Source organism: Nipponia nippon, unplaced genomic scaffold, assembly GCF_047370975.1.
Source record: "Nipponia nippon isolate SJK-2023a ecotype South Korea unplaced genomic scaffold, ASM4737097v1 scaffold_3, whole genome shotgun sequence".
Lineage (NCBI taxonomy): Eukaryota > Metazoa > Chordata > Aves > Pelecaniformes > Threskiornithidae > Nipponia > Nipponia nippon.
The window spans coordinates 54,241,451-54,250,522 of NW_028262347.1; the positions used below are offsets into that span (position 1 = coordinate 54,241,451).

The following is a 9,072-nucleotide window of genomic DNA, read 5'->3' on the forward strand; positions in this document are numbered from 1 at the left end:
CTTGCTTTCTATATTATTATTACTACTACTACTATTTTACTTTATTGAAATTATTAAACTGTTCCTATCTCAACTCATGAGTTTTCTCACTTTTACCCTTACAGTTCTCTCCCCCGTCCCACTGCAGGCAGGGAATGAGCGAGCGGCTGTGTGGTGCTTAGTTGCTGGCTAGGGTTAAACCACAACACTCTCCCATCACCTTCTGCCCAGACCACCAGGAGGATTGCTCTACAAAGGCAGGAAGAGATGATTAGCAGTAGCTCAGCACTAATCCCTCAGCTGAGCACAATCATGGCTCAAGCCTCCCCAGAGGAAAAGGCCACAGATGGGTGCTCCCTCTCAGGGGTGTCTGCAGGACTGCTTTTCATTCAGAGCAGGGGCAGGGAGGGACAGGCTAAGTGCCTGCATAGGAAGAGAGCCTGAGTGAGCCTTCAAAAATAGGACTCTCCTCATCCAAACGTGCTAGGTCCGAAGCGCTCCAAGTGTGCAGCAAAACTAAGAAGACGTGTACTAGATAACACAGTTTATTAAAGACCAAACTGCAACAGAACCCTTGGAATTAGATGCAGGTTAGCTGCTGGGTGAGGTGGAAGGCAAAGGTTTGCAGGCTTCATTCATCTCCCTGTGAGCACTCTGTTTTCTGGCACTGGCACTTCCTCTGCTCCAGCATCTTCTCGTTGCTAACGGTGTTGGAGGTTCAGCTCTGACGGGGGAAGGGCGGGAGAAGAAAAGGCTGTGCGTGAGTTTTACAGCAGGCTGGGCCAAAGGCAGCACTGGAAAGTGGATCCTGGGAAGGGCAGCACTAACGCACAGATCCAGATACTGAAAAGCAAACTCTCAAACGGGTCGGCAACAACGTTACAGCCTGTGGGCTACAGACGCACGTGGAAAATTGCATTACGTGGAGATACAGCTCAACTTCTTGCAGTTTTTGCCTTATTTCTTGTCCAGCTCTTTCTCCCATCTCTCTTTTAGACTGCTCTGTTTGCCTGTGACCCACCGTGCTAGTCTCCCAGCGCCTTCTGGGGTCAAGCCCTGGTTCTGCCCCGGTTCTTCCTGAGTCCCACGCAAAGTGAACAACTTTTCTCACAGGTCCTGGTTTCACCTTGCCCCCTGCATGCGTTTTTTCGACTGCACCTCCAGTTGCTGGGAAATGTCACCAACTTGTAAGCGGCAAAACAAAAGGAACTCAAAGAGAGAGCTCTAAAGTTACTCACTTCTGTGGAGATCTGTAAGGTGGGGGGCCCTCGAGACTGCATTCGTTGCCTGCTGAGAGAGTATTAAAATGTATTAAAATCTCGATGTATGGTGACCAGCTCTGCTCTTGTCGCTCGGGGCCCCTGGGACTGTGTCATGGTCAGCGAGGCCATTGACCTCAGCAGCCCTGCTGGGACTCCTGGCTCATGGCTTTTACCCATCACGATAACTTCATCTGTGTTGATCAACATCATCATCATCATCATCATCATCATCATCATCATCATCATCATCATCATCCACTGCTACAATAGCAGCAGGAGTCTCAAGAGAAGTCAATCAGTTGCAAAATACAGCCAACAGATAATTAGCAACACGGAAGAGAAGCATAGGAAAAGAATCATCCAGGTTCCAGCAGAAACAAATAATCACCTCAAATCCACCAAACCAACCAGCGCTCACATTTCTTCTTAGTTTACCAACCTGGTTGGCCACCTCAGAACAGCTGTTCTTCATCTCTCCCTGGAAACTGAGCTGGGACTCTCTCTGCCCGCATATCAGCTTTGTCCGAGTTCCCTCCAGACGCATCTTCAACCTGCACAGCAAATGAGTAAGGAGAGCGTGAAGCAAAGCAACAGTCGGCCTTTTTCACATACTCCTACGTAAGCAGCACAGCCACGGCTTGCTTCATCTGTAACATGCTTGACAGGCCAGGAATTACTGAGAACAGCCAGCACTCCAGCATCACACATCACTTGGAGGGCCCAAAGTTCACCTGAACAGAGGAAGAAAAGGCTTCCTTCCCTCCCAGGAGAACTGCAGGCAGCCTGTATTTGCAAGGCCTTTTGCAGCTTTTTAAAACCATAGGTTCATGCACAGAAGCACCTTGCAAGATCGAATGCAAGGCTTGAATTTGCTCACAAACGGTTAGGTACATGCTTTTATATTAGAGTCCAGTGAAGCTTGACTTCTACTCAGCGTGATATTTCTTTAAAGCACTAAAAAGCCATGCCTGGTACGTTCTTCCTCCTGTGTGCCGTTTCTTCCCCGCATTTCGTCCAGACGTTCTTCTGATCGGCATTTCATCTCGGCCAGCTTCTTCGCTTCCTCGCTTTTGCTCCCACGCTTTCAAAATAGAAAAGATACATCGCGCACAGAGCACAGGAACAGGATCCATATGCAGAATGTGCACATGGTGTTCTCCACAAAGAAGACAACGGGGATCTCCCAAGTCCAGTCTCCTCTCGCAGCTCTCAGGCACAGATCTCTCTCCTGTCCACAGCACACAGCCTACCCATCAAAGGAACTGTGCTGAGGAACGCAAGTGCCCCCATATTGCTCACCAGGCACGTTCAAAACGCAGTAGCACCAGCAGGATGAGAGAATAGATAGACTTTTCCTCTGCAGGTGCCCTGCCCAAAAACCTGGGGGTTCCCCAGAGCCCACCTGATCTTTTCATACGTCACCTGCCCACAAGAAATTCAAAGACTAAAACCAGTCATTCCCAGAAGCCGTTCATATACCTGCTGATGTTGGTGTTTGTTTGCAGTCCGTGTTTTCTGAAAGCCAGTGGCCAAGTCCTCCAGGCCATTTTGAGCCTACCGCAGCATTAAAAGAAGAAAAGAGGAGTCACGCTAGGACTTTCCCGACTGAAGGTCACGCCTCACGGCCTTTCTGCTTCTCTTGCCAGCATCAGTCCAGCACAGCGTTTGCCTGCCCTGCAACGCCCCCCAAGCACACAAAATACTGCCAAGGGAGGTGTCGTTCCCTTATTAGTTGCTGACTTTCATCTTTGGAGGTCTTCTTGTTGCATTACGGACCCACACCTTCTGGCCAAGGAATCCATAGTCACTAAAACAGGAGGGTGACCAGAGTACAGGCAACGGAAGAATTCCTGTCACAGTCTGATGATGATAGTCAAGCCTCCAGGATGAAGCGCTGGGCTCCACCTGAGCGCGAGGAAAGCCCGCAGCCAAAAGTACCAAATGCCTCTACTGCATGACTGTCTGAAGCACTGCCTGAGGTCTCAACCTCACGACTGGTCTAAAGCAGAAAATACGCAAGCCAGTGCCTTACTGTCAACTCCTTAACAAAGATGGCGTTAAGTGGGACTTGCTGTAGTCTCATGGGACAACTCTCAAAGCCAGAAAGCTGGGGAATGGGCCAGCAGGACTTTCAGAGAAGCCTATAGTCAGTAGAACAGAGGAACTGATCTCTCGTAGGCTCTCCAACAAAAACCTCATCTTAAAATTTCCCCACATGAATACGGAACTGGGCTCTGTAGCTCATGAAAAGGGAAGGCTCCGACTAGCTTACTGAGGCAGAGGCTTGCAGGTCTTTCTGAAGGGCTTCAATGGTCGTGGCTTGTTGCTGGACTGTGGCTTCCAGCCTGGCGTTTTCAACTTGGAGCCTGGAAAAGAAGTACAGGCCTTGTCACAGAAGTCCACAAGAGCACAAATCCCCACAGAAGAGTGTGAAAGAACCTCATCTAAAACAAAAGCATCTTTGAAAATCGTGTATTATTATCTCACTGGGATGCAAGAAGACAGTCCTGTTGTTTTCACACAATCGCACAAAGCAAAGCCTTGCTCCACTGTGGTACTTCCTTACCGTCGTATGCGTTCTTTCAGCTCTGCGACAGCCGTAGTTCTAGAATATGCGACCAGAAGGCCCTGCTGGTTCCTGGAAGTTGTTAGTTCCCTCTGCTTATCCTTTATGGCGTTCTTCAGGGACGTGACATAACACTCAGTCCGGATACGCCGTTCTTTCAATTCCTGCAGCTGTCAAACCACAACAAGAATCCCCAGCGGTCAGCTTAGGTTTGATAAAAAGGAGTGGACTGCTTTGACTCTCACGTCGACCCTCCAAAGCCATGTTACTTCTTCATCTTTTCTACGGGCCCCTCTCCTACGTCGACACTGATTTCCTACAGCATTTCCTAAATGCTGCCACAACACTCCTCCTCCTGCTCCTAAAGTGACTTTGCAACTCCCTAACAGTGATGACGTGATGAGGGAATACAAAAAAGCACCAGCGCAACACTCCAGCATGCCTACTCTTTCTCTGTCAGCACACACTCCGCTTTGCCAAACCCAAGAGAAGCAGCAAATACGTGTGTGCTCTGTGAAACTGGAGAAGCAGCTTTTTGAAAGGAACACCCTTCTCCAGTTAAGGACAAAGTGACTTTCACGGTTAGTGGCCTTTGTAATGGTAGGCGCCAGGCTTATAAAACCAGGTGAGTCCCTTACACGTCACTCAATCTACTCCTGTTGCCAAGTTGTCTAGTATACTAAGACCACCTTAGCGTAGCCCTCCACTGTTACTTCAAGCGGTGCAAACCAGCAGGCACCAAAGACAGCAGTGCTGTTCCCTCCCAGCCCCCTCATCACAGCGAGCCGCACACTGAACCACCCTGGGTTCCACAAAACCCCCAAGAAAGGATCAGTTCCCCACTCTGGTTTGCTACAAAAAAGGCCCGGGCCCCTGCCAAGAGACAAGAGACGGGCTTTCTCCATACCTTCGCTTTAGACCTGTCCAGTTCCTTCTGCAACTGCAGTTTCTGTTCCTGCAGGTCCCTGCTGTAGCGCTTCTTGGCTTCAGGTGAAGCTTCTGCCAGGGCGTTCTTTTTGAGAGCGTCGGCAAGCTCCTGCTGCAGCTGCCTGACCCATCTCTAAAGAAACATGAGCACGTTCCATGAGCACAGAGAAATCAAGAAGAAGATGACAACATGAGAGATGCTTTTCCTCATGGGATTATAACATTAGATCCGTCTTCAGGGTGGCCAGCAGGCTGAGGGAGGTGATTCTCCCCTTCTGTTCTGCTCTCGTGAGACCCAACCTGGAGCACTGCATCCAGCCCCTGGGTCCCCAGCACCAGGAGGACACGGAGCTGTTAGAGCAGGTCCAGAGGAGGGCGAGAGAAATGATCAGAGGGCTGGAACACCTCTCCCATGAAGAAGGGCTGAGAGAGTTGGGGTTGTTCAGCCTGGGGAAGAGAAGGCTCTGGGGAGACCTTATGGCAGCCTTTCAATATAGAAAGATGGAGAGAGACTTTTTACCATGGCCTGTAGTGACAGGACAAGGGGCAACGGTTTTAAACTAAAAGAGGGTAGACTTAGATTGGACATGAGGAAGAAATGTTTTGCAACGAGGGTGGTGGGACACTGGAGCAGGTTGCCCAGAGAAGTTGTGGATGCCCCATCCCTGGAAGGGTTCAAAGTCAGGCTGGACGGGGCTTTGAGCAACCTGATCTAGTGGAAGATGTCCCTGCCCGCAGCAGGGGCTTGGACCAGATGATCTTTGAAGGTGCCTTCCAACCCAAACCATTCTATGCTTCTGTGACTAGTGAATTCAAAGATCAGAGATTTTGGCCGCCACCAGCAGGCATCTGCGGGCACCTTTCTCAGCTGAGCACATCTAAACTATCGGCAGCTCTTCATGAGGCTTTCTCTTTCCTCATACACAGAAAAGGCTTAAGTATTCTTCTCCTTGGAACACAGGCTGCGAGTCCGTGCATGCGCTTTTTCCAGCCCACTGTTTTCCCTCCTTATGCAGACCTTCTGCTTCACAACGGGAACGAAATGCGGTTGGAAACTCAGTTCAGGTCCAAATACAACAACCACCTCTCAGCAGCATTCCAAAATGAACTCAGTTGCAAGAACAGCTCTCCGTACACCAACAGGCTCTATTTAAAGATATCTGCATCGGCCTCTATTAGAGTCACCTGTCTGTTGCCTTGACAATGTGCTTGAGTTAAAGCACCCTTCTTTAGCTGAAGCTCTTCCCGCTGCAGTGCAGAAACCTGAGAGAGCAAGAACACAGACAGAGAGACAGACAGTGGGGACAGGAAGCCCCAGCAGCACTGCAGATTCACATTGCATTTCAGCACTGGGGTTACAGAAGCGTGACTCCTGCATTACCTCCGGAGGAGAAAGTAACTCATTCTCAAATGAAGAGACATCATCTCCCGCTTGCTCTGCTGCTGGCAAGACACCTACGGAGGAGGAAAGAGGGGCGACGCTGCTGCGAGTGCTTATTTCACTCTGCTTTTCCCCATCCGCTTCACTCCACAGCAGCTTACAAAGGTAACCATTTAGCCCGTCAGGAAATTACCATTGCCGTGCCCCTGTGCAACGGACGGCGTGCACGCTCCGCGTCTCTCTGCATCTGGAAGCTGCGCACCCGTCACCACTCTCCTGGGACCCTCCGAATCCGTCTGCGTAATTTAAAAGAGAGGCGTGAGAACTGGCACAGGCTCCACCTCGACCCGTTTCCACGCACAAATCTCCCGCTTCAGCCACCACGCGTAACGTGGTATCAGGTGACGGACAGAGCAAAAAGGGCAAACAGAGCCAGCGTGTTGGGCATCTCTGTTGAGCGGGGCTTTCAAAAGGGGCCGAAGGACACCTGCCCAAGATCGAGAGGACCTAGGCAGAAGCAGCTAAGCGTCTGGACGCTAGGCCCTACGGGCAACCACTTGACACTGACTGGATGCGGAGAAGAGAGCTGTGTGGTGGGAAACCAGCAATGCTCACAGCGCCAGCCTCGTAGGATTTCAGAGGACTGTAGCCGGCGGGAAGCTTTACTGCTTCAATCCTGTACTAGAAATGCAGCTCAAAGGCCAGCTGCTAGGAGACCCGCGTCATTAGCTTGACCTGACGTCGTCCCAGTGCTAAGTGAACAGCTTGCCTGCAGCACCGGCATGTCCAGGTCCCAGTTACGAGCGTGTGGCGGAAGCAGCAGCAGAGGGAAAGGAGCCCCAAAGCAAGCGAGCCCAGTGGGGCCCCACTGCGTCCTTCAGAGAAGGGGAAGAGTGGTGGGAAAGCTGCCCGGCGGAAAAGGACCTGGGGGTGCTTGTCGACAGCCGGCCGAATGGGACCGGCAGCGTGCCCAGGTGGCCAAGAAGGCCAACAGCATCCTGGCTTGTATCAGGAACAGGTTTAGATTGGATATTAGGAAAACTTTCTTCACTGACAGGGCTATCAAGCGCTGGAACAGGCCGCCCAGGGAAGTGGTTGAGGCCCCACCCCGGAGGGATTTAGAAGACGTGTAGGCGCGGCGCTTAGGGATACGGTTTAGGGGTGGACTTGGCAGTCTGAGGTTTACGGTTGGACTCCAAGATCTTGAGGGTCTTTCCCAAGGCAAATGATTCTGATTCTATGACTCTACCTCAGAATCAAAAGGGGAGTCATCATCTTCCTCTTGCTCTGCTGCCGGGAAGACACCTACAGAGGAGGAAAGAAGGGCGACGCTGCTGCGAGTGCTTATTTCACTCTGCTTTTCCCCATCCGCTTCACTCCACAGCAGCTTACAAAGGTAACCATTTAGCCCGTCAGGAAATTACCATTGCCATGCCCCTGTGCAACGGACAGCGTGCACGCTCCGCGTCTCTCTGCATCTGGAAGCTGCGCACCCGTCACCACTCTCCTGGGACCCTCCGAATCCGTCTGCGTAATTTAAAAGAGAGGCGTGAGAACTGGCACAGGCTCCACCTCGACCCGTTTCCACGCACAAATCTCCCGCTTCAGCCACCACGCGTAACGTGGTATCAGGTGACGGACAGAGCAAAAAGGGCAAACAGAGCCAGCGTGTTGGGCATCTCTGTTGAGCGGGGCTTTCAAAAGGGGCCGAAGGACACCTGCCCAAGATCGAGAGGACCTAGGCAGAAGCAGCTAAGCGTCTGGACGCTAGGCCCTACGGGCAACCACTTGACACTGACTGGATGCGGAGAAGAGAGCTGTGTGGTGGGAAACCAGCAATGCTCACAGCGCCAGCCTCCTAGGATTTCAGAGGATTGTAGCCGGCGGGAAGCTTTACTGCTTCAATCCTGTACTAGAAATGCAGCTCAAAGGCCAGCTGCTAGGAGACCCGCGTCATTAGCTTGACCTGACGTCGTCCCAGTGCTAAGTGAACAGCTTGCCTGCAGCACCGGCATGTCCAGGTCCCAGTTACGAGCGTGTGGCGGAAGCAGCAGCAGAGGGAAAGGAGCCCCAAAGCAAGCGAGCCCAGTGGGGCCCCACTGCCTCCTTCAGAGAAGGGGAAGAGTGGTGGGAAAGCTGCCCGGCGGAAGATGACCTGGGGGTGCTTGTCGACAGCCGGCCGAATGGGACCGGCAGTGTGCCCAGGTGGCCAAGAAGGCCAATAGCATCCTGGCTTGTATCAGGAACAGGTTTAGATTGGATATTAGGAAAACTTTCTTCACTGACAGGGCTATCAAGCGCTGGAACAGGCCGCCCAGGGAAGTGGTTGAGGCCCCACCCCGGAGGGATTTAGAAGACGTGTAGGCGCGGCGCTTAGGGATACGGTTTAGGGGTGGACTTGGCAGTCTGAGGTTTACGGTTGGACTCCAAGATCTTGAGGGTCTTTCCCAAGGCAAATGATTCTGATTCTATGACTCTACCTCAGAATCAAAAGGGGAGTCATCATCTTCCTCTTGCTCTGCTGCCGGGAAGACACCTACAGAGGAGGAAAGAAGGGCGACGCTGCTGCGAGTGCTTATTTCACTCTGCTTTTCCCCATCCGCTTCACTCCACAGCAGCTTACAAAGGTAACCATTTAGCCCGTCAGGAAATTACCATTGCCATGCCCCTGTGCAACGGACAGCGTGCACGCTCCGCGTCTCTCTGCATCTGGAAGCTGCGCACCCGTCACCACTCTCCTGGGACCCTCCGAATCCGTCTGCGTAATTTAAAAGACAGGCGTGAGAACTGGCACAGGCTCCACCTCGACCCGTTTCCACGCACAAATCTCCCGCTTCAGCCACCACGCGTAACGTGGTATCAGGTGACGGACAGAGCAAAAAGGGCAAACAGAGCCAGCGTGTTGGGCATCTCTGTTGAGCGGGGCTTTCAAAAGGGGCCGAAGGACACCTGCCCAA

General features: G+C 52.0%; 1 long non-coding RNA gene across 3 annotated transcripts; it reads right to left on the reverse strand.

Moving 5' to 3' along the window:
• Positions 1-5,704, reverse strand: LOC148054614 (uncharacterized). 3 transcript variants are annotated; one of them, XR_015706958.1, is made up of 3 exons: positions 4,715-5,704; positions 2,721-3,977; positions 1-1,792 (listed from the first exon to the last, which is right to left on the reverse strand). It is a non-coding gene; the product is annotated as an uncharacterized LOC148054614 (long non-coding RNA). The 3 variants fall into 3 exon arrangements; XR_015706959.1 differs by having other exon boundaries at positions 1-1,269; positions 1,681-1,792; positions 2,721-5,704; XR_015706960.1 differs by having other exon boundaries at positions 1-703; positions 1,218-1,792; positions 2,721-5,704.
• Between the last annotated feature and the right edge of the window lie 3,368 nt (positions 5,705-9,072).